The sequence below is a fragment of the Eumetopias jubatus genome, unplaced genomic scaffold (assembly GCF_037043125.1).
Source record: "Eumetopias jubatus isolate StellerSeaLion01/CBP00866 unplaced genomic scaffold, mEumJub1_p1.0 scaffold_2, whole genome shotgun sequence".
NCBI classification, from domain to species: Eukaryota; Metazoa; Chordata; class Mammalia; order Carnivora; family Otariidae; genus Eumetopias; species Eumetopias jubatus.
Window position 1 is genome coordinate 12808479 of NW_028274808.1, and position 25765 is coordinate 12834243.

Below are 25765 nucleotides of genomic sequence, written 5' to 3' on the forward strand. Positions count from 1 at the left end.
CAGTCAACCCCATGGAGCCAGTAGGAATGGGCTTCAGCATACCATTGACTTATGCCAGGGTCTTTTGGGGTTAATGGAAAATGAAACAAAACAGCAATGACAAAAACGTGGAAGGCTTGAGGTGCGCTGTATTTCTTTACTTCTGTAAAAAGTATCATCCAGCCCCTCCCCTCACCCCCAAATCTAGCCTCCAGCTCAAAAACCAAACTGTGTTAGGGGGAAAAAAAAACTTACATTACTTATAAATCGAAGTTTGTGGACCCAAATTCGTACCCGTCTTAGTAGCTGTTTTCAGATGACCCTTATGTTTGCTTGGGTGCCCAGTAAGTTGATAACAGGATAAAGAAAAACTTCACAAGGTGACATTTTAACAGACAGCACATTAAATTAAGTCATTAAAACTTGAATCCCCAGTAGGCAGCTTAATCATTATAATTAAACCAAGTAGTTTAAGTAAAGCCTAACCCAATCAGTAATGCTGCTTTCAAATGCTTTATGTGTTTTGATAAGTTGTTCATTAGGAAAAATTCCCATTTAGCACCAGTAACTAGAATAAATGCATACTCAAAGAAGCACATTCATTATTAACTAAACACTGTCCTCACTAGTATGCAATATATATTCAGACATTACTAAGAATATGGATGTGATATTGTGCATAACGTTTTCTGCAGTCATTGATCCAGAAATACACTCTGTAATAGTTTGGTGTGGCTTGAATGCCTTGATCAATGTAAGGGTGGTGTAAAGGTTATCAATTACTGCAGGCATTGCTGACAACATGCATACGGGGCAGGAAGCTCTGTGTAGGTGTCACTGACCTAGAAAGTCCCACCATCGCAGTTTGGTGTGTCCTGAATTGTTTGATCAATAAAATCCGGAGTGTAAAGGTTATCAATTACTGCAGACGTTACTGACGATAGTTTTTATTTTATTTTATTATTTTTTTAAGATTTTATTTATTTATTTGACAGAGAGAGGCAAAGCGAGAGAAGGAACACAAGCAGGGGGAGTGGGAGAGGGAGAAGCAGGCTTCCCGCGGAGCAGGGAGCCCGATGCGGGGCTCGATCATAGGACCCTGGGATCATGACCTGAGCCGAAGGCAGACGCTTAACAACTGAGCCACCCAGGTGCCCCAGTAGTTTTGATTTTAGTGGCACTTATAAAAGCATTGTATATGTTGTCATCCGCTTTCTCCTACAGTACCAACTCCAATTCTGGTATCCCAAAATCCAGCTATTTGCCTTCAGCTGGGAAGATTTCATAGCCCTGTAAATTGCTTTCACTTGCAAGAATATGAGATATCTGCCGAATACCCCTGTGGTAGAACCTTTCCAATGACAAAGAATTGTTATTTTAACTGTTCAAATATAAAGGTGATACTGGAGGTATGTCTGAGGTATATATGTTTGAGGGATATATATATATGAGGTATATATGTTTGATGTATAAAGGTAAAAATCTCTTCATTGAAGCCCTCTATTTATAGTGGCTTTTGCATATTAAAACACTCCATAAGTAAACACTGGCATTGCGTTGTCGTTGAGTATCATCAATATATTTTTTAAATTGTTTATATTTTATGAATATATATTACAAATATAATCAATGTATATCTGTATCATAATTAAGGTGTGGGGTTTGGAAACAAGTATTATTATACTAGAAAGGAGTTTGAAATGGCTTCATGTTAATAATCATATATATCATTTACTGCCAAGATATTATTGTTTCTGATAAAACTGTAATATGATAAAATGGCTAGAAAATGTGTCATCTAGGATTGACATTATGGGTCATTTGTCTCCCAGCTTTTCCCTAATCTCTGCATTCCTCTATTATGGAGTCACTCCCTCACAATCTCCGCTTAAAATATAACCCTCTCAGGGGCAACTGGGTGGCTCAGTTGGTTAAGCATCTGCCTTTGGCTCAGGTCATGGTCTCAGGGTCCTGGGATCCAGCCCCGCATCGGGTTCTACACTCAGCAAAGAGTCTGCTTGTCCCTCTCTCCCTACTCCTCCTCCCATTTGCAGTCTCTCTCTCTCTCCTTAATCAGTCTTTAAAAAAATAAAATTAAATTAAAAAATAAAATACAGCCTTCTCCCATCCTTGCTTGACCATGATGAGGTGATGAACGTTTGCTTATGTTCTTTTGCAGAGTTAAGTGTATCGGATTCTTTCTAAGTGATGGATGTTGGTAGCTGAAGGGAGGGCTTCATTAGAGTTAGGGAGGTAAGGTAAAAGTACTCAACAAAAAAAGAACACTGACAGGAAGTCTGTGTGGTGGGTTCTCAATAGCCGGATAGTATCAGTGGGCTCCCTCTGTGGGACTTTTATGGTAGCTTTATAGTATTTGAATTCTCTGTTATGTAAGTCTAGTCATTGCCCCCCCCCAGTATATTTACATATATGTATATATCATACTCAACATCTGTTTTTGATTTGTCTTTTATTTTTTGTTTTCCCAAAAACTAGAAAGGAAAGTGAAATACCTACCATGGATGATTAAGGTATCTATGTACTATTTCCAGGTTTCTACTCATGTGTATTTTAAATAAAGCTTCAAATATGTCATTTGTGGAAGCACTCTGGCCGTCTTCTCAAACCAATCAAGGAACCATGTTTCTTGAGTTCATGATTGAAAGAATAGCACTTTGTAATATAGTAGATTTTATAAAAAGAAAAAACAAAACAAAACAAAACAAACCCCAATAAGTCATTAAGTCATTAGCTTAATTATCACTTCACTCTTTCCTCCTTCCCTCCCTGTCTTTCCCTCCCTTTCTCTGTCTGTGTGTGTCTCTCTCTCATTCTCTTTGTCTTTCTGTCTGTCTCTCTGTCATATTCTGCCTCTTACTATTACTATTCACCCCACTATTTTTTTATTCTGCTTGCTAGTGTAGATTGCCCCTAATTCTCTTGTACTTTACTTCTGCTATAACCCCACCTATTTTATTTTACTCATGCCATTCATTTTCCTCAACTAGGAAACTGTTTTTATGAATTAAGGTTTTGATAGTTGGCTCTGGAAGCAGTGCATTACTCCTTGAAGCTTAGGGTGTAACCAAACTTAATATAGGAGATTCAGTAAATGTTAAACCAAATAAATGCTCATGTTCAGTCACTTTATCATGATCCTCTTTAGGGTTAACAAAGTGAAAGGAAGCATGACAAACTATAATAACTTATAAAGAATAGGACTATGTGCTGTAACTATATAAACTAGACACTAATCAATATGCTAAACTACTCTGTGATGGGGGGACTGCCCTAACTTTAAAACCTGGCTTTGCAACTTTGTAGTAGGCGACCTCATTGCTACCTTCTTTTCCCTCTTCGGTAATAGGAGTATAATGGAAGCGGTGGTAATTAGGGTGGTTGGTTTTCTAATAACCATTCTACCTGAACTGATTAGTCTAAGCAACCATGGCAATCCCAATACTCTTGCTGGCCATTGACTTTCAGTTAGGATAAAATTCTGCATAAAAGTTGACACAGTAATTTCTTCCCGCTTAAGAAGGAGACTCAAAAGAGGAATAATAGCTCTGTTTCTTCATTTGTTCTCTGCTGCATCTGCGTGTGATGGGCAGTAGTGCAGCTTCTGAGACCAGGGTAGAGCTGCACAGGTTTCCTAGCATTGCCGTAACAAAGCCCCAGAAACGGGGAGGTTTAAAACAACAGTGACTTAGGGGCACCTAGGTTGCTCCGTCGGTTAAGCATCTTGATTTAGGCTCCGGTCGTGATCTTGGGGTCATGGGATCGAGCCCATTGTCCAGCTCCATGCTCAACGTGGAGTCTGCTTGAGATTCTGTCTCCCTCTCCTTCTGCCTCTCTGTCTGCTCATGCTCTCTCTCTCTAAAATAAATAAATAAATAAACAAATAAATAAATAAATAAAATCATTAAAAACAAAACAAAAACAACAGTGATGTATTCTTTTACAGTTTTGGAGGCTGGAAGTCTAAAATCAAGTGTTGGCAGGGCCAGATGCCTTCTGAAGTCTCTAGCAGATGGGTCCTTCCTTGCAGCTTCCAGCATTTAGCAGCCCCAGGTGTTCCTTGGCTTGTGGGAGCATAACTCCAGTCTCTGCTTCTGTCTTCACACATCTGTCTTCTCCGTATGTCTTTGCCTTCACACAGCATTTTCCTTTTGTATGTCTTTATTTTCTCTTCTTATAAGGCCACCAGTCATGTTATACCAGGGTCCACCCTACTGATCTTGTCTTCACCTTATTACATCTGCAGAGTCCCCATTTCTAAATAGGGTCACATTCACAGGCATGGATGGTTAGGGCTTCAGCATAGCATCTTGAGGAACACTATTCAACTCTACCAGGAGCCAACTTGAGCATAGTTCCATCTGAGGTCAAAACCCCGCTTTCAGCCCAACTCCCACCCCAATCGCTGGGCAGATGGCAGGTGGAGAGATGGGAGCAACTAAGTCTTTGGTTACAATCTTGAGCTAATAAATTTAAAACCACCCACCTCTGGACTTCTTGCAAGAGAATTGCTTTCCTTATTGGGAAAAGAGTTTGAGTGGAATTTTGGTTAGTGCTAACAAAAAGTTGCATACTGCCATTGCAAAATTTAAATGTGCTAATGCCAGTCTGATGCTCAGCGCGTGGCTGGCATGTGGTAAGACATAAGCGGTGGTCGTTATTATCACCGTTAATGTAATTATTATTATTTGATGAGAAATACAAATTATAAGTTTTCCATTTCCTTTTACTTGAGGTAACAAACCTTGGTGAGACAGAAATATCTAGATGTTGATTCACAGATTGTTTTTGGCTGACGTGTCATGGAGCTCAACTCCACTTTGATAGCTGTTGTTGAATATGCAAAAGTAATTGAGGTCGGATTTTATTAAGAGCTAAAATATCCAACAAAAAAACCAATAAGTATTAAAGAAATAAAATAATATAGCCCACTAATTCCAGTTTATAAATTTCTGACTTATTAAAGATTCAATTCACAGTTTAAAATATCCCTCATTTCTGACTTCTTAAAGATTCAATTCACAGTTTAAAATATCACTCAAAGTCCTATATCGAAGTAGCAAATATCAGGGTCACAGTGGCCACACTTTGATTTCTATGGTAATCTATAGTGTAAAGATACTGGCTTCGTTTCATATGGTCTGGCCACATTTCCAAGTGAGATTATATATTTTCTATATAAGGAAAAAAACAAAAAACAGAACTCCTAAAAAACCAAAAACCAAACCAAAACAAAAATTGAGTTTCTGGTACTCTGTGTACTCAGAATCTTACTTTTTATTAGAAATTTCCCGCCTTTATTCTTTATAGGATTCAGATTATAATAAAAATGTTCACCAGTATTTTTATTCTAGTACTTATTCATAGAAATATTAATGTTTAAGTTTTGGAATTTATGTCAACAGCCTATGTTTGTAGTTTTAGAATTCTTAATGTTGTAATATCTTTTGTTTATCATAAGATGTAGAATTTATTCGTTTTGAGATTCCTTTATTGCAAGACCCCATATAGTCAGCATTCATTCAGTACATAAGTGCTCAACATTTATATATACTTTTTTGTTTTCTTTTCCATTGACTATGGCTAAGCAAATCTGTCATGATAATGTTTCCCTCATACCACTATATTCTATGTTCATATTAAAAACCAGTATTCATTCCTCTCTTTTATCTCTAAACACAGATCCTATTATTTTTCTTTCTTCCCAAGTCTTTACTTACAAAATCAGCACTTTTTGTCACATACACTTCTATTATATTGTACAAAATGCCTATAGCCAGGATAAGGTAAATTGGTAGCATTAACAAAACATTCCTTAGTGTGCTATGTGAGGATTCACATTATTGGTACAGTTGTATGATTTCTTATCTTGTTCTATACCCCGCAGAGCTCCCACTGACATCTGAGAATGTTCAACTCTCACACATGGTCTATACTCTGCTTCATTTTTCTTTTAGATATAGGTCAACATCATTCCATAGCTCTACGGCAATTGAGTTTTTTGAAGTCATTTGATTTCTGCAGTATTTCTTGTGGAATCTTTGTATATGCAGGCACTCACCAAGAAATAGAATTCTCTCTTCTTCGTCTTCTTTTTCTTTTTTTTTTTTCTACCATGTCTATAAGGGTTTAACTAAGGGAGAAAACATCTGACTTTGGCCCATGTAGGTGTGATGAGAAATAGGAGCTTTTCATGCTGGTTTCCTAGGTAATGGATACTTTAAATACAAGTGCTGGTGACTTGCCTTAAGTTTTATGGGTGCCTTTTTTTTTTTTTTAAGTAAGCTTTATGCCCAACATGGGGTTTAAACTCACAACTCCCAAGATCAAGAGTCACATGCTCTACTGACTGAGCCAGCCAGGGGGCTTGCCCTAGGTTGTAAATGTAAATTATTGAATCTACAACATAGAGCATAAAGTCCAAGTACATAAAGCATCTTAATAAATATTATTTGAGGTTGAACTACATTGTATTTATGAAAAAAGCAACAAAAGTTCCAATCCTGGCAAAACAAAGCCTTCACCCTCCATTCTCAGGATCAGATCTTGAGTTTAGTGGGAAGCCATTCTTTAAGAGGAACATGAATAGAGAAGCTGGAATCCTTGTAATGGAATGCTTCCCCCACCGACCCCCTTCACTGAGGTGTTTAAAAAGCCTGTATCATGGTGGATAATTTGGTTATAAGATGATTCTTAGGATATTTAAAAAAAAAGATTTATTGGCTACATGTAGGAGAAACACATGCATAAGTACTTTCACTTTTTAAAAAAATATTTATTTATTTGACAGAGAGAGAGAGAAAGAGAGAGAGAGAAAGCACACAAGCAGGGGAAATGGGAGAGGGAGAAGTAGGGAGCCTGATGCAGGGCTCGATCCCAGGACCCTGGGATCATGACCTGAGCTGAAGGCAGGTGCTTAACCAAGTGAGCCCCCCAGGTGCCCCGCATGAGTACTTTCAAAGAGTATAAGGAACGAAGAACTTAGTTCTTTCTTAAGTAAAAAGTTAAAACTGATGGCTGAAATAAACGTCAGTATTAGATAATTACTTAGAGTACTTTACCCAAAAAACAGTTTTGGTGTCATACTCTCTGGGTTCAAATCCTACCTCTGATGTTTCCTGGTTGTTTAACCTTCAGCTAATTATTGAAATTCGTCTCCATTTCCTTATCAATGAAATAAGAGTAATAAAAACACTTGCCTGAGAAGACTTTGTTAGAGCTAAATGATATAAAATTTGAACCTTAAATCTAGTTCAGTAGGGAGTTGCCCAGCAAGTAGGAACTGTGAAGTGATGGGGTGGAGACAGATAAATTCCATCACAGTGAACAAGCTGAATTCTTGGCACTGAATCATTATAAGAGGTAAAGTTTCACATATTCTAGATGGCAGTTTTTGTATCTCACAACTGATGAGATACAAATTCAATCAATTCTTGCCTAGATTTCTTCAGCAGAGTTTTAGTCAACCTGAATGTTTTGCTATTACTTGTCTACACCCCGAGTGCCCTGGCTTGTCGGAAGCATCGCCATTTCAGTTAATCATGCTTTCAGTCTTAAAATTATCTTCAGAAACTTTTCATTTATTTTTAGTCAGCCATAGGAAATCCTACCATCTTGATTTTATAAACTTGCTTTATTTCCTCAATAAGAAACATGCAGATAAATATTTTGTTATTCCCAGTCATATTAAATGTGCTGCCTCAAAACCTCCTTCTCTTGGTCAGGTAACCAGATAGGAGATTGACATTTGCTAATGTGCTGGAATGATGTGATGTTTAACTAGTCCATCAGGCTGACATAGGACTGGATAAGGCCTGGTTATTTGAACAGCTGATAGATGACCACAATAAACTTTGCTTCAGTGATTGCACCTGTGTATCTAATGCACTAGGGAGAGATGCTGTCCATCAGGGGATTCTGGAGCACATTTCAGCAGAACCCCTGTGATTGGTTCTTTAACCCTTTTCAGACACAGCATTCCATGTGCGTATCACAGCATACCAAACATCCTTGTCAAAATAGCACTGGTGTTTAATTTTTTATATAGTGATAAATATTTTAGCAGCTAAGATTCGTTCTTCCTTCTCCCACTCTCCAGACCAGGTGTCTCTCATGCATTGTAATATTTTTAATAAAGGTGTAAAAGATGAGGCATAGCGGTTGAAATCTGCGTACATTTTGCATGATGATAAAGATATTTTCATGGGCCTTTTTCTAATAACTACTACGTATCATAGTTATAAAAACACTTAGAAATTGAGTAACTCGCAAGGAGCAGGATGATGTGGAATGTGGAAGGTTCCCTAGAGTTCCTTTCATAGCTCAATTACTATTGATGTGTTAAAAAGTAGAAAGGAGAAAAGGGGAGGATTGCACTATTCTGACTCGCGTGGATGACTGTGAAAGTTCTCCTTTGTTATTTTCTATCTCTATTGCTTGGGAGGGATAAGAAAGCGAAATTTAATAATTTGGTAAGGAATTCTCTTATCTAAATCTCCACCTACTCTCCAACATAAAAAGCAGAAATCAAGAATAAAATGTGGGAGATATATTTGGAATTACTAGACATGGTAGGGTGGATGAAACTACCTCCCATTATTCAATCCAAAAATAAGTCCTTTGTTTACCCAAAACATGTTTTACTGTGAATTTGCTGTGTATAAGACTCCGATGACTATAGAGTCTGAACCCTTTGTACAAAACAGGTATGGTTTTATATTAAATGAATATATGATAATAATAATAATAATAATAATATATCAGAATATGTAAGTCTATCGATGGTTAATATAAAGTTTTGTGCTTGTATATATAAGAGATGATACAAGATGAAGGCAGCTTTTGAGGCAGCCAGTAATAACATCCACGAAAGCACAAAATAGGGACGTATATGTAACGAATTATAAATGTTAAAAATTAATTATTCATTTTAATGGAAATACTATAGTTTATAAAATACAAAATATAGGTTAAACCGGTTCTTCCTAATTCTTTGTTGACTGATTCTTATAGACAATGGCAACATTTCCATTTCCATCTTAGTTGGACCTATATCCTTGGCCAAGCTCAGTAGGGGAGATTTGCTCTTCCCATTTAAAGTTTCAAAGGTTAACAAACCAAAATATTGCGAGTTTTCAGAAATTTGGGTGTTTATATTTACTTAGAATCTTGTGAATACAAAATGATGTCACCAATTATTTGGGCTCTGGTGGGCTTTCACATTTGGTGATAATTCTTTGTCCCTAATTGGTTATAGCCTTCTGCCCTTGCCCACCCTCTCCGACCAAAGAATGGAGATATTGTGGGGAAAATGTCTGGGATTTCAGCCACTGCACAGGGATTACTTACTAGAAAAGTGCTACAGAAGCGAGAAGAGTTGCTAGGGAGGTACAATGTAGATTTAAACTCCTACTTAGCTTGGAGAAGATTGCCTCACTGGGAAGGGGGATAATTATCAAAGATGACATCTTGTTTTTGACATCAATTATTTTTTATAAACAAAATTAAACTTTTTAGTGATAAAATTGAGAATTTAAGTGCCCATACTTTATATTTATAACATAATTTGTTTCCTTCCCTATCACAGAATATTTCTGTATTTGCCCTCTAAAAACGTGTTGGAGCTAGTCTGCTGCCTTTAGATAATCTCTTCTGTACCTCAAATTCCTGTCACTCAAATCTGAGTGGTTAAGGTTTTCAGACTACTTCTGTCCTTTGACATTTCTCTGTCTTTTAAGACTCAAATGAAAATATCTGAGTAACCATTTGTCATAGAGCAGACAACCCAATGCCTTCCTTTTGCACATTCATCCTATTTTACCCTCCACTGGACTCTGTCTCTGTTTCTTTGTTTGGAAGATCACTAATGGAAGATATTCACAGAATTTTGGTATTATGGAAAAATATTGTGCCAATTCAAAGCACAGGTAACTACTTCAAATTAATGTGTGATGTCAGAGTTCTCTAATTTACAGTGTTCTCCTACAGATTAGCCACGTCCCCTCAATGGCACAACATGTTATTTATTTTAGAACCTGAATCTAAATCTCCCTCAACTCTTCCAATCTCTCCTTCTTCTCAAGTCCATGAGCCCTCTTTCCAGAGTTGTACTTGGAAACAATATTGTTCTACCTCCTTTTGCAGAACAAATTTAACTCATCTAGACTATACCTCGGAGGCTCTTTTTCTAAACCAAATACTGACTCACATCATCGTTTTCCTTAAAAACCAGTAGAAATATATTTGTCCCTCCCTCCTCTACCCAATAACTTTATTGTTTCTTTTCCCACAGGTATTCCTCCTGCTAATAGCACAATACCTGCTCTCTGGCCTAAATCCTCTACTTTCCTTTTTTTCTTGGTCTTCAGGCACTGGGGCGTTTTCTTCTCCTCTTGCTAGCTACTGCCACCTACTGACTAGCTATGGAATAAGGTCGAGTCCTTGCTCTACCTTTAGAGGACACAGTAGGTCCTTCCCTTTGCAAGTTACTTTTTATCCAGCTGACAATAGGAAAGTAGACAGGGGCTGACAAATACAACTAATAAAAAATGACTAATGACAACTCCTATCTCTCTGAAAAAAACAAAAATATTCTGTAGATCAAACAAAGCCAGGTCTACTGGCCACTGCTGTAAAAGCTATCACCACTTCATCTTTGTAATATGTCAGAAGGGGTAGCACAAGGGCAGATATATGTAAGAAGCTGAGATCTCATTTAAGTCAGGTCTTTTAATGCTGGAATTTGATTGAGAGTGAACAACTTTTGTGATATAATAGTCTAAGGTTGATGGAGAGAAAGGGATTATTCGAAACACGTCTTACTGAGTAAACATTCGTTTGATAAGCTAAGGGTTTGCCCATTTGAGCAAAGTATTATTCTGACAAAAGGCAAGAGGGGGAAACTATCCTTTAAATAAATGCATTTGCAGGAAGTTCTTAAACAATTTTATTTGCAACTTTATCTTCCTGGCAAAAATTTTCTGGAATACCAAAGTCATGCTAATATAGAGAGTCCTAGTTCTTGATTTAGTAAACTATGTAGTCATAGGCAAGTTGTTCGCACTAAGAGGAAACTATCTTGGGTGCGTGTTCTTTTCTGGACTCAAGAAACCATGTGACAGAGACGATTCAACTCTGTATCTACACAGCCTGGAAGTGGACCTTCCCTGCCCATTCAAGATCTTATCTCATCTCTCCAGTAGGGATATATTAATGTGAGTGAATGAATGAACGAATGAATGAATGGACCAGTGAACATGCATATTGTTGAAACTTAGAAAATGTGGTGTGTGTGTGTGTGTGTGTGTGTGTGTATGTGTGTGTATTAAGTTTTCATTTAAATCAAAGTTCACAGTAAACAATATCTTTCATATTATTATGAAGACCCATTCCCATTACTAATCCTGGAGGAAAAAAGTAAAGATGATCTCAGATCTTAATTGAATTTTGGTTTTCATTTCCGTGAAATTCCAAGCATGCCTGACCTTGAACAATTTATTTCATTAGAACAATACTTCCTCTTGAGGGAATTTCCTCAGATCCTTATCTCTCTCTATCTGAACTTCATCCCACCTCAGCAGAACATAAGACTCACCCCATCCCTGCATTCTCCCTAGTGGCATAGCAGTAAAAGCAGAGGTATGGGAAACAAGGTAAGTGCTATGGACACCTCACACTAGGGGTGACCAAACAAGGGTGAGGTAGCTGCTCTTTTAACCACTATGACAAAGAGAACCATTCCTGGATTAAATACAATATTTCAGTGTTCCAGGTTATAATCCCCCCATTTTACTTACAAATATCGGTAAATTTTCTCTGTGCTCCTAGATAATTTTAATGATTTCCATTAAAAAACCTACAGACTTTTAAAGCAGCATCTTTTTTTTTTTTTGCATTCTACATTTACTGTAGGCATAAAAGTGATCAATACAAATCTTTATACCAATTTTTTAATATCTGTCTCATAAAAAATTTTGTAAGAGGTATGAGGTTTTTCATATTACTCATAAAACATATACTAAGACACATTATAAAGGTCCTTTATGTCCAAGAAATTTGTCACTTATATTAAAAGCATTTATTAAGTTTAAAATATTTTAATGATGGAGACCAAGGCAAAATCTGTCCACATATCTCTCTATAGATTGTATTCAGAGGCATTTTTCCCCCATCATATAGCTATGGGATCCTATGATTATGGCTTCTTCACTCACAATACAGTCTATGAAAGCAGAGGTATTTCCAGGTTCTCTTCACTAGGGTTAACATTTAATACATGCACAAGTTATTGCTGGTAAAATACATATTATGGTGTGAAAGACAAAATGCACCAGCCAATTAAGGAGTTTTTTTTTTTTTTTAAGATTTATTTATTTGAGAGAGAGAGCGAGCACACAAACAGGAGGGTTAGAGGGAGAGAGAATCTCAAGCAGACTCCACACTGAGCATGGAACCCAACACCAGGCTTGATCTCACAACCCTGAGATTAGGACCTGGACCAAAACCAAGAGCTGGATGCTCAACCAACTGCACCACCCAGGCACTCCTACGGAGATGATTTTATTTAGGTTATTACATTAGGAAGAACACTCATTAATGAGAAAAATTTCAAAGAAGACAGAGAAGGAAGTGAATCTTCTCTGAGTCACTGAGGAACAATAAAAGAGGGTCTTGGAAGATGTGAGGCAAGGGAGGTCCTTTGCCCTTAGCCATTGCTTGGAACACAGAAGAGTGAGGAATTTGAAGAACAAAATAATGAAAAGATTTCTTAACCAAAGCTATTTTCTGGTATCTACATTACCCATGGAAATATAAATCAAAATTACTAATGAGCACTCTCTTTCATACCTGTGTAGGCCAAGATGAAGAGAAGATGTGAGAATCCTGTTTTATTAGGCTTACGTAGTTTTACGGTACCAATTTCTTATAAATCAGCTATTTATCTTCATAGGGATTTCTGAAATAAGAATTAATTTTGCTGTGTTTCTTGGATCATCAACTAGTATTACAGTATTCTTCAGTGATAATTAGGATTTACATTGAGCATATTGTTCTTTCAGTTAGTCCCCAGCCCTCTGGTCCCAAACGGCTATTGTGTTATCTCCTTGACTTATTGCCTGTGTCCAGGTGGCTGCATTTTCTTTCTTCTTCCATTTGTACTTTATTGAGGCAATTGTATCTTGTGGAATAAGTAGCATTATTTATATCCCAACCTAGACAGACTTTTTTTTGATTAACACTTTTATGGAGACATTCATAGGTTTCTTACCTTTATACCCCCTTCCCTCTGATACTATCACAACATGGATGGATATCTGGATTCTAAGGAATTATTTCTTATGATTTATGTTAGTACACTAACAGGTCAATATAGTCAAAGTGCTTCCCAGCTATCAAACTTAATAGTTGTTAGTTTCCTACCATCAAATCATTTTTGTCCAGTGCTAGGTATCTTTGTCTTATAGATATAATTCTTAAGATACTCGTATGTCATGTCTTTTCACACCTCCTTGTTTCCAAGAGAGCAAATCTTCCTTTCTCCACATGCAAGAAATTTTCCAGTGTTAATAACCATGTTTATGTCTTTGGTTACCAGGCTTCAGATATCCAGTTGTACCATTAAGAATTCCTACCATTCAAAAAGATTTTGTTATCCAAACAAGTAATTGACAGTGTGTTGGAATTTTATTTATAAATTTAAAAGATATAATTTTTAAAGATTTTATTTATTTATTTTAGAGAGAGAAAGAAAGAGAGAGAGCGGGGAGAGGAGCAGAGGTAGAGGGATAAGCAGATTTCGTGCTGAGCATGGAGCCTGACGCAGGGCTCAATCCCATGACCCTGAGATCATAAACTGGGCTGAAATCAAGAGTCAGATCCTTAACTGACTGAGCCACCCTCAGTGGAGAGTAATCCTACTCTATTTTCATCTATGTCCTCAATATAAAACCTTGTTTCTGAAAAGAAAAAAAAAAAAAGGGACTCATTTTACGTGTTCTGAAAAAGTTGCAAGTAATTACACTTTAATCAAATGAATGATATTGATAGAAAGTGTATACATTTGGATTTTGAAAGATCTAGGGCTGACTAGAAAGTCCATATATCTTTAGGAAAGTGTATTAATTTTTATTTGAGCGTGGCACAGTTTCAAATTAATTCTACATGTTGGGATCTGATTACAATTTTATTAGAAGATAATAAATAAAAGTTATATCATATGGTGTACGAGTAGACAGTCTCTATTTAGTAATAAAATACTAATTTTTTAATTCACAATGATTTCATAAATACCTTAATAATAAACACAGGTTACTTTGAAGGTTATTAAAATTCCATTATTTACTGATAAAAATAACATTAGCTCTGACTTAAAACTGATATTCTGCATTTTGAGACAAATTTGCTGATTTCTAGAAAGATTCAAAATCTCCATGCATTAATAAGTCCATATCAGATGAAAGAGAATAATATTCTTAAAGTGAACAGGGATAGTTATTGTTGCAAAATAAGACAGTCTATTTCACTTATATACTGGTCACTTATTTTGGTGGAATGACAAGTTATTTTGAGAAATTCACCTCTTTTGAGGAAAGAGATAACCAAAGTGCAATTTTCAAATCTTTAATCCTTTAACTCCCCTTTATTATGAGAAATTTATACATATCGGGCGCCTGGGTGGCTCAGTTGGTTAAGTGACTGCCTTCGGCTCAGGTCATGATCCTGGAGTCCCAGGATCGAGTCCCGCATCGGACTCCCTGCTCAGCGGGGAGTCTGCTTCTCCCTCTGACCCTCCCCACTCTCGTGCTATCTCTATCTCATTCTCTCTCTCAAATAAATAAATAAAAATATTAAAAAAAAGAAATTTATACATATCTGCTCTGTTCATCGTAAGTGACTTAGAACCATCATCATCATTTTTACCATAGTCATTGCACCCCGCATTAAAATAAACATCATCGTTATGACTGCCTTTTTTTTAAGCTCAGTTTTCTTTTTGTATTTTACTTAAGTTCTTACCTGTTTAACTTGATTTTTAATTTTTCATTATGGCTATATAATAAAATTAAAATTTTGGGTACAATCTATGAAGTTAAAAAATAATAATAAACATGTGTGCCTACCATCCCTCTTAAGAAGTACAACTTAATCCATAAACTTTGAAGCTTTCTGTGTGTTTCTTCTTGATTTCAAGACAGGTGAATGTAAAATGATATTGCATTGTGGGTTTATTTTTCAAATCCTTGATTATAATTAAATTAAGCATCTTAAATTGTATTGGCCATTTTTTTATCTGCTGCAAAATAATAATTTATGTTGTCCCTTTCTCTATTTTCTTTGGAAAAAATTCTTAATTGGAGTTCTTTTTGTATTGTGGATATTATTTCTCAGAGTATTTTCTTCTAGTAAGTGGCTTTACTTTATGATGTCTGTTGATAAACAATAGTTATTCATTTTAAAGTAATAAAATTTATCATACTGTAAATAATAACATTTCTCATACCTCTATGGTTAGTAATATAGAAGAACTGCTTGAGAAATATTAAATTTTGTGTTTTGTTGAAGTAACTTTTTCTAAAATCATGAAGGTAAGCTTCTCTGTTTTCTTCTAAAAATTTTAAAGTCTTGCCTTGTGTAAAGTACCCAATCAATCTAGAATTATCCTTAGAATAAGTTGTGAAGAATCATTTTTAATTTTTCTTCTTTTTTTTGAGGAAATTGCCAAAGCACATTCAGACGGTCTATGCTTCTTCCCAAACTGTTCTTCAATGGTAGCTGTGTCGTATGTCAAACTTCTACAGTGCAGTAGAATATAAGCAAGAACCTTTCCTTATTTTGTTCATTGACTTATTTCAATCACCCACAGCTATCTCTGACACAAATAGATTTTTAGTAAATTCGTGATGAATGAATACATTTGGCTGTGTTTCTAAAATCTATTTAGCAATTTATACATTTTCAGATTTTGTTTTTCTATTTAGCCTGCCCTCAAACTTGTGGACATAAAGCTGTTCAAAATATTCTTATTGTATTTTAAAAATCACTCCAGTAGTTAATAAAAACAAACAAAACCTGTACATTCCTATTCCTAATAGTGTTTGTCTATTTTTCTTCCTTTTTTTTTTTTTTTTTTGAATCAGGCTTGCCTTAGGTTTTTCAGTTTTATGAAATTCTTCAACAAACTGACAAACCAAGGTTTGGCTTTCTTGAGTCATCTATTTCATATAATAATATTTCTTTCTGCTGTATGTTTTTATTCTTATTTTTTTAAATTCCTAGTTTGAGTTTATTTTCAACTTTCCTTCTTTTCCAATATAACCATTTTAACACAGCACATTTCTCTTCACACACTGCCTTAATTTATGTCCCACAAGTTTTAATTTGTTAGTGATCATTATAATTGTAAGCGATTTCTAGATACCTTTATGGTTTCCCCCTTTATACCTATGAGTCTGTTCTCAATTGTTTTTTGTTTTGTTTTGTTTTAATCTTTGTACATTATTTTTTTTCTTAACTGAGTTGTAGTCATTCAGTGTAGTCTGTATGACTTAAACTTTGAAATTTGTGGATACTTATTTTATGGTTAAGGACAGTGTTTCTCTATTGAAGGAGCTCATATATATATATATATATATATATATATATATATATATATATATAAAATGTGTGTGTGTGTGTATATATATATGGTTAATTTCCTATCATGCCCTAAAAAAACTATCATTACATTTTGTAAAATTCAATAAGTTGATAAATAAGTAAGTACAAAAATGAAATTTTAAAGGGCATGCAAAATGTAAATGTACATCTTACAATTCATTTCAACAAACAGAAATTTGTACTGCAATAAATATAATCAGAACAAAATAACAATGGAAGAAAAACAAGTATTATAAAAACTAAATATATTATTAAATAAAATTCTACATATAGATGATTAATGTAAGGAATTGCTACTAAACTAAACTCTGTTCTGGTGTCATAACAAAACTAAAAGTTACGAAGAAAAGAGCAACTTCACATTTTACCTTTTTTTTTAATTGTTATGTTAATCACCATATATTACATCATTAGTTTTTGATGTAGTGTTCCATGATTCATTGTTTGTGCATAACACCCAGTGCTCCATGCAGAATGTGCCCTCGTTAATACCCATCACCAGGCTAACCCATCCCCCTACCCTCCTCCCCTCTAGAACCCTCAGTTTGTTTTTCAGAGTCCATCGTCTCTCATGGTTTGTCTGCAACTTCATATTTTAAATACCCAATGATAGCCTTTGAAGAGGTACCATGTCTATAAATATTTAAAGTTTTTAAGGTAACAAATAGACTTGCTTTTTGCCTATACATGTATGTAATCTAGGTTGAATTTATAACGATGACACTCTTAGGTGATGACATATAGCTAACCTGTTGATATATTTTGTTTTAAGAATATTCATAGTAGAGTATATCAGTTATATATTGATGCATAACAAGTTACTCCAAAACTTAGTGGCTTAAAAGATGAACATTAATTACTTCACAGTTTCTGTGGGTTAGGAATTTGAGAGCAGCTTAGCTAGGTAGTTCTGGCTCAGGATCTCTAATTAAGTTGTTGTCAAAGTGTTGACTAGAGCTGCATCCTCTAAAGGCTTGAGCAGTACTGGGACCCTCTTCTGAAATGGCTCACCCACATGATTGCTGACAAGAGGACTCACTTCCTTGTTACATGGTCCTCTCCATAGGCTTGCTTGATTGTTTTCCCAGAACACATGGTCCAAGGTAGATAGCAAGCAAGAAACCTTAATGCATTTTATGAATGACCTAGTCTCAGAAGTCATACCATAATTTCTGCCATATTCTGTGAGAAGGAAATCACTGAGCCCAATGCAAAAGAGATGGGATTAAGTTCTACATCTTGCCAATTAATTTTTCAATAAAATAAACACACTAAATCTAAGTGAGTTAAAAAAAAATCCTACCTCTTGAAAATAAGGTTTATGAAAGGATTTGTGGACATATCCTCAAATCGCTCTAAAGAAAAACTAATATCAAAATAATATGTTTACAGGCATGCAAGAAGAAATTTTAAGATCAGGATATTCATTTTTAGCTGCTATCTAAAATGATTCAAGTGATGCTTTATTTTTAAATTTTATTTTTAACGTACTATCAGTAGCCAATTCCAACAATTTGTCTTATAAAATTATAAGTAAATTTTAATTACCTTTTGATGAAGGAAATGGATTCTATATTCATGAATTTCACATGCACACATTCTTTTGTTAGAAAATAATATCTTTGCACTTTTTTTTTTAAGATTTTATTTGTTTTATTTCAGAGAGAGAGAGAGAGTGATATAGAGCACGAGGTTGGGGGAGTGGGAGAGGGAGAAGCAAACTCCCCCCTGAGCCGGGAGCCCGATGCGGGGCTCGATCCCAGGACCCTGGAACCATGACCTGAGTCAAAGGTAGACACTTAACCAACTGAGCCACCCAGGCGTCCCTTATCTTTGCACTTTGATCATGTGCATATATAATCATGAGAAAATATATGGCATTCTTTCTTTGCATGCAGGTAAATGCAAAGACAACAGAAAATAGCATGTCTGCTGCCCAATTCTTACCTTTAAAATTTTGGGGCCAGGGGCGCCTGGGTGGCTCAGTTGGTTAAGCGACTGCCTTCGGCTCAGGTCATGATCCCGGAGTCCTGGGATCGAGTCCCACATCAGGCTCCCGGCTTGGCGGGGAGTCTGCTTCTCCCTCTGACCTTCTCCCCTCTCATGCTGTCTCTCTCTCTCTCTCTCTCTCTCAAATAAATAAATAAAAATCTTAAAAAATAAATAAATAAAATTTTGGGGCCAGACTAGTTTGTTATCTTGCACAAACTCTAAGTTTAAAGTGTATAGTAAATATTCTGAATTACCTTCATCATATCTTAACAATTCAATAAGAGTTATTTATGATCAATTTCCATATTATCACTTAAGAAAATATTTTCAAACTTAATGGATGATCTTTGCATAATTCACAGATTTTAACTATATAAGTATACTTTTAAGTAGAGCTGATTTTTAATTATAAAAAATATCTAGATGAAAGAAGCAATATATTGTTTGACATTTGGGGCCAATTCTTCATCTGAATAACTGTTATTGCAGCTGCAACATCAGAACATACTTCTCTACAATATATAGAGTCCAAATCACATTTGCACACTGATCTTGCTCTTCGATATTAAACAGTGTCAAATTATTATAAAACTTTCTAGGTGTTTGCTATTAGTTTCTAAACATAACTTTGTTAGGGACTGTTAACAGGCATTCATGAATTTTGGTCTGTGGACCACAATTTGAGTAGCACTTCCCCCCAATATGGCCTTTTTAAAAAATGTACTTGTATATATATTCTACTTGTTGGATGCAGATTTCTATATTTATCCATATTAAATTTACTATTATCCAAAACAAAAACAAAAAACCCCAACTTATTGTTTTCCAAATCTTCTGTACATTTATTGATTTCTGATGTATCAATTTATAAATTTTTGAGTATTATGTTTTCCACTGTGGTAGATTTGTCCATTTTTTCCTATAGTTCTCCCATTTTTTGCTTTATATATTTTGAAAAAGCTATATATATATATATGTATATATACACACATTTAATATATAATAATAAATATATGTATATTTAAAGATACTATTTAAAGATACTACCCTATAATGATTAAGAATATGGGTTCTGTAATTAGACTACTCTGATTAGAATACCAGCTGCCTGATTATTGGGCAAGATTTTTGACATAGAAATTTAAGTTTCTTTACCATATCTACCTCATAGTTGGGTGGTTGCTGAAAAGTTAATGGGATAATGTAGGTAGAGTGCTTGAGTGATGGGTTTATAGTAAGCTCTTAATTAACATTAACTAATGCAATCATTTTTATCTCCTAAAGCTGTCAATCCAATATATATTCATTAAATACATATTGAGTAAATATTAAACAAATGTCAAGAGCTAACCTAAATTACTGCAAGTTGTTTCATATTACATGCAGAAATATCAGAAAAAAAATTAGAGAAATTAAACAGAGAAATCAGCCACAGATTAGAATTACAGCTCCAACCCTTTCAGCTCTTTGGGTCCTCCTACCATTTTCCTAACATCTCTAAGTTTCAAGGTCAGTTTGTAGAATGAAGGCTAATAAATACCCAGTTCTTCCATTTCATACCTTTAAAATTATATATACCATTGTCTTTAATGGCTTAAGTCATCAGTAATTGGTGTGGGAAATTTAGGTTCTTATCAATACCAATGGAAATCATAATTTTGGATAGAGGCAGGAGTGGGAAACGTGGTACCTCTTAATAGACAGTAATTATGGGGTGCCTCAGTGGCTCAGTTGGTTGCGCCTTTTGCTCAACCTTTGCTCTGCCTTTGGCTCAGGTCATGATCCCAGGATCCTGGGATCAAGCCCTGCATCGGGCTCTGCTTAGTGGGGAGTCTGCTTCTCCCTCTCCCTCTGCCTCTCCCCCCAGCTTGTGCTCTCTCTCTCTCACTCACTCTTTCTCTCAAATAAATAAATAAAATCTTAAATGTTACGTGCCTAACATCTTCACCTATTTTTCTGGCCCTGAAAACTAACATTAGAATCCAAAGGAAAAAGCTATGTGCATACAAAATAGCATGCCTACTGCCTAATTTTTATCTTTTAAAATGTCATCTTTTCTTTTTTTTAAAGATTTTATTTATTCATTTGAGAGAGAGAGAGAGAGAGAACGCAGAGGGAGAGTAAGAGGGAAATTAATCGGAGCCCTGAGCAGAGAGCCTGACACAGGGCTCGATCCTAGAACCCTGGAATCGTGACCTGAGCAGAAGGCAGATGTTCAATGGACTGAGCCACACAGGTGCCCCAGAATATCATCTTTAATATAATTGTGTTGTTAGTATCTAGGAGACCTATAAACCAGAGCCATTTTTCGATTTTCAAGCTCTGTATTAAAAGACTTTTAGGATGCTAATAAAATGGTAATAGGAGAATTGAGTGGAAGTGTCCTTAGTGAATTTAACTTGGAAACAAGGGAGGCATAGAGACAACTTAACACTCCCAAACCTATTTGGGGTCCACCTTTACTGCAGGGTTCATGATTCAACTTCTCAGTTTGAAAAGAAATGTAGTTATAGTGTTACGGGATGCTTTCTTGTTACATTAAATCTACTTTAGGGGAATAGTGATTACAGGGGACATCCCCCACCTCCAAATACCTGCAGTGCTTGTCATGACAGTTGAAATGATGGAACACAGGATTTCCCCTGGCATTTCTTGCAGATTGTATCTCAAATATCATATTACTACAAAAACATGGTAACTAGTATTTAATGAATTATCGAATAGTGAATTATTTTCTTCAACTCATACATGCTATATTGAAAATTATCTGAAAAGTAAAAATTACATTACTGTGGTCTTTCTCATCACAGATATTTTTTTAAAGGTTTTATTTATTTGAGAGAGAGAGAAAGAATGAGAGAGAGAACATGAGAGGGGGGAGGGTCAGAAGGAGAAGCAGACTCCCTGCTGAGCAGGGAGCTGGATGTGGGGCTCGATCCTGGGACTCCAGGATCATGACCTGAGCCGAAGGCAGTCGCCTAAGCAACTGAGCCACCCAGGCACCCCATCACAGATATTTTGTATGTATGTATTTCTTTATGCCATCTTTTCTAGAATTTCTGTATTTTTTCCAAACCTGTTTACTAGTTGATATGGCCATATACTCTTCCCTCCCCCCCAAAACTGTATTATTTTAACAGAAAAAAGAAACATTTCTAAAAGAGTGCATTCACTAAAAGCATGGTAGATACAGTCACAAGGAATTGTACTCATTATTCTTAGCTCTATTAGATCATCAAATTTTCAGTTTGTGAATCCTAAAAAACACAGATTATCACAGTCGACCAGTAGATAGGTATTGATGTTTTATTTTTTTTCAGTTTTTTGAGTTTTTTTTTATTTGTTTCAAATTTCCTTCTGATGATAAATTTATGATTGTTGAGTATTTGGAAAACTATGCATTTGAAAATTAAAGTTGCTTATCATTATCCATCCTTATTTAAAAATTGAAATTAGAACTAATATTTTATACATTTCCTGAAGTCTCTCCTCAATTTTTAAAGTAAACTAAGAACTTACTATGCATTTATCTTATCTGTGCTTATAAAAACAAATACATGAACCAAATAAATTATCAAAACAATTCCCTAATAATTAGAGAATGCTTATACACTTGGTGCTAAAATTTAATTATCTAATTCTTTGTAACCATGCAATATACTGTCTATATTGATTTTTAAACAAATGCATGTTCATGACCACAACTCACATTTTATTCTATAAACTGTTCTTCCTTTGCCAGACCATTCCCCCCCCCCCCCCCATTCTCACTAGAGACAGAGGGCAAAGTTGCTGTTCTATTGACAAGATTCTAGTTTCGGACCCTGCAATGATTCACCTGGGTGTGGAATTATTTCCCTTGAAAAGCAACAGGGGAGTGCTAAGATGGTAAAGTAATAATTACTTCCTTCAGCAGCAATAGTTTAGGGAAAAGCTCGAAGACATATGGGCTGAATATTTAGCAGACAGTGATAATGGTGAGGTCACAGATATGACTCTGTGGGATGCTAGCAAAGCAGTATTGCAAGGAAAATTGATTGAAATCTTTGCCCAAAAGAAAAGGGAAAGGCACTACAAACACCAGAGTTAGGGACTAAAATTAGGAGCCTCCAAAAGGAGCATATTAAGAAGGGTTAAGGCTAAAACTAATTGATTTAGAAAATGCCAAGGGGAAACTTAATAGGATTCTAAATGAGAGGATGGAGTATCTAATAAAGCTCAATAAGAGCAAGTTTTCTTCCCATGGCAATAAAGCAGATACTATCTTGGCCTGCTAACTTAGAGGGAGAAGACAGTTGAGACTAATTAGGGAAATTACGGGACAAAAAGTGGCCCCACTCTAACCCCAATGAAACAGGAACCAGCATTGTTCTTTATTATTCTTTCACAGACACATGTAGCATTAAAATGTGTGGGTTATTTTACATTTTCTAGACTCTGTTGATGACAATATGTAGTCTACTCATCCAGTGGGCTGTTTATATGTCTGTAGGTTTGTGACATTTCAATACCTTCTCTGTTCATACAATGTGGAATTTGGGACACAAATAAGGAAAGTAATGGAATACTGTCAAAAGGTCACTAGACCAGGTGGAACTCAAAACACCTGTGTTGAATCTTACGCCACCCACGACTTGTTCAAAGGATTTCAAGCTCCTACATAAAAATTAAAGCTTCTGACTCTTCCCTGCTTGAATTTAACAAAACAGCTGTTATCTTTTTAAGAGGATAGCAAGTAAAGCAATTAAATATTGCAACAAAATGTCAAAGAGACCCTTTGTGCAAAGAGATGAGAAAAAATAAAGGAGAAAATGATAACAAAATGACTAAATCTAACCTCATCAAATGACTCTCCAAGTGTCCTATGGTAGCAAATGAGCTAAAATTGGTCAAGTGTGTGTCATACCAGGTGTTTCATTGTTTTAAGAGAAATCTTCAAATGGCTCAGAACCAAAATGTGGATGAACAGACGTGGAGGAGAGAACAGTACTGGGCAACATATGGTTTTGCCATTTATTATCTATGTATATTCCAATAACATCACATATTCTGTTTCCTCATCTGAAAAATGAGAATAATGTTGACACTGAAGGATTGCCCTGATAACTAAATAAGAGACTTCTAGTCTCAAGTAGTTGTTTGATGATATATATTTGTTTGGTGGTTATGGTTATCAGTTAGTTTTCTTAATAGCATTTATCTATTTTTAAAATGATCAAATTATATAAATAGAATAAGCTAATCATTTATTCACTGTTTATTCATTAATTCTTTCATTCATGCAATAATGAGTCATAGTGTACTTCACTGACAGTCCAGAAATCACCTATCTTTAGGACGTTCAATAAAAAATAGTTATTAAGTATTTGTATGATTTAGTGTTACAGATTTTGAAAAAAACATTATTTTCACATTTGCACCTAAACCACACTGTGAAGTGAGCAGGTCTCCAGGAGAAGAATCAAAAAAGGGTGAAAAAAAAAAAAAAAGGTTAGGGCAGCAGAGATGCTGCTGGTTAATGGTTAAAAAATGTGAAAGTTTTTTTTAAAGTATTATTTATATTAGATAAATGTGTTTCTCTGTGTGTATACTTTAGAAAAGTATGCAAGTGTGCATTATCAACTATCCAAGTATATAAAAAATCTCAGAGTATGACTACAATTCATCTAGTAAATATTTGCTGTGTAGCCAATACGTGCTAGATTCAAGGACAAGTTCTTGAAGGTATTCTAGTGGATAAGATATGGGAAAGATGCCTCCAAAACTCCTAAGGGGACTTGTGAGAACTTATAGCTACATACCATGAGGCAGAGGTACTCCAGCAAAGCTTCCAATGCAGATTCACCTGCCGGAAAGATAACTGCGTAACTGAGACCTCATGATGCAACCAGTACATGAGACTGAACTTGATTAACATGAGCGCCTACCCAAAAGGTGCTCTTCTTTATTTTGCCAACTCTCTGATACTGCAGTTCTTTTAGGGTTGAAATTTAGAGTGAATTTGGCTACAAATACCATTTCCTTTCCCCTGACTTTTTTTCCCCTTTCCTAATTTTATCAAGAGTAGTGAGCTATTTATTTATTTATTTATTTTGGACCAGAAGTTGAATTTAATTATAAATGCAGTTGCTAAAATATCATGATCATACTTCGTTTAGGTCTGGGAAGATGGTGAACCACTTCTCTATTGTAATTTACAGGGAATTTTCATAAAAAGATCCCATTACCCCAATTTGTTTTATTGTGGTATGGCTGGCTTTCATGCATTTACCCTGATCTCTGTGATGTCACTTAAAAGATGTGTTGTCAAGAAAAGAAGAATAAAAAAAAAAAAAAAGAAAAATGGAAATCCTCAAAAAAAAAAGATGTGTTGTTATTTTATTTCAGTTTGAATTTCATCCATTTTGCATACCTTCAATTGATAGCACATTTACATTTCTACACTATTGGCAGGAATTTCCTAGGAAAACTGATTTTAATTTATCCTGATTGATTTTTAACTTGCCCATAATGTATTTGTCTCTACATAAGTTTTCTTGGGAAAAGAATCCCAAAATGCATAATCCTTAGAAGAACTATTAATTGTTGTTGTTATTATTTTTGCTATTTCCAAGAATATATTTACCTTTTCTTTTCCTTTGTCTTTTCAACTTAAAAGCATTACTTTGGCAATTTGACTTTAAACTTTTCCCCAAGAAATGAAAAATTCGTAGGGTTTCATAGATTTTTTAAATATAATTTTGCTTATTTTAACTGATGAAAAGAGAGGGGAAAACTACATGTTTATTTCTGTTTAAGCTTGGTAAGTTCAGACAGTAAAATAGGTGCATGATTTATTTTTAATTTTGATGGTCCCTGCTTAACTTAAAGAACTGATACTCAAATAGGTTTACTTTAAAGTACTGCTCTGTTATGTGTTTTCTATCATATGAAGCAACCCCCAACTTTAGATCCCTAGATGGCTAAGAAGCCACAACAGTTTGTCAAGCAGGTTATTTTAAAGTTGTAAAGCAAGTAACAAAATCAAGAGACTTAAATATGAAAGAAGAGTTTTTGTTCATATATATATGTGTGTGTGTGAGTATATATATTACATAACATGTAATATATAATGTATATG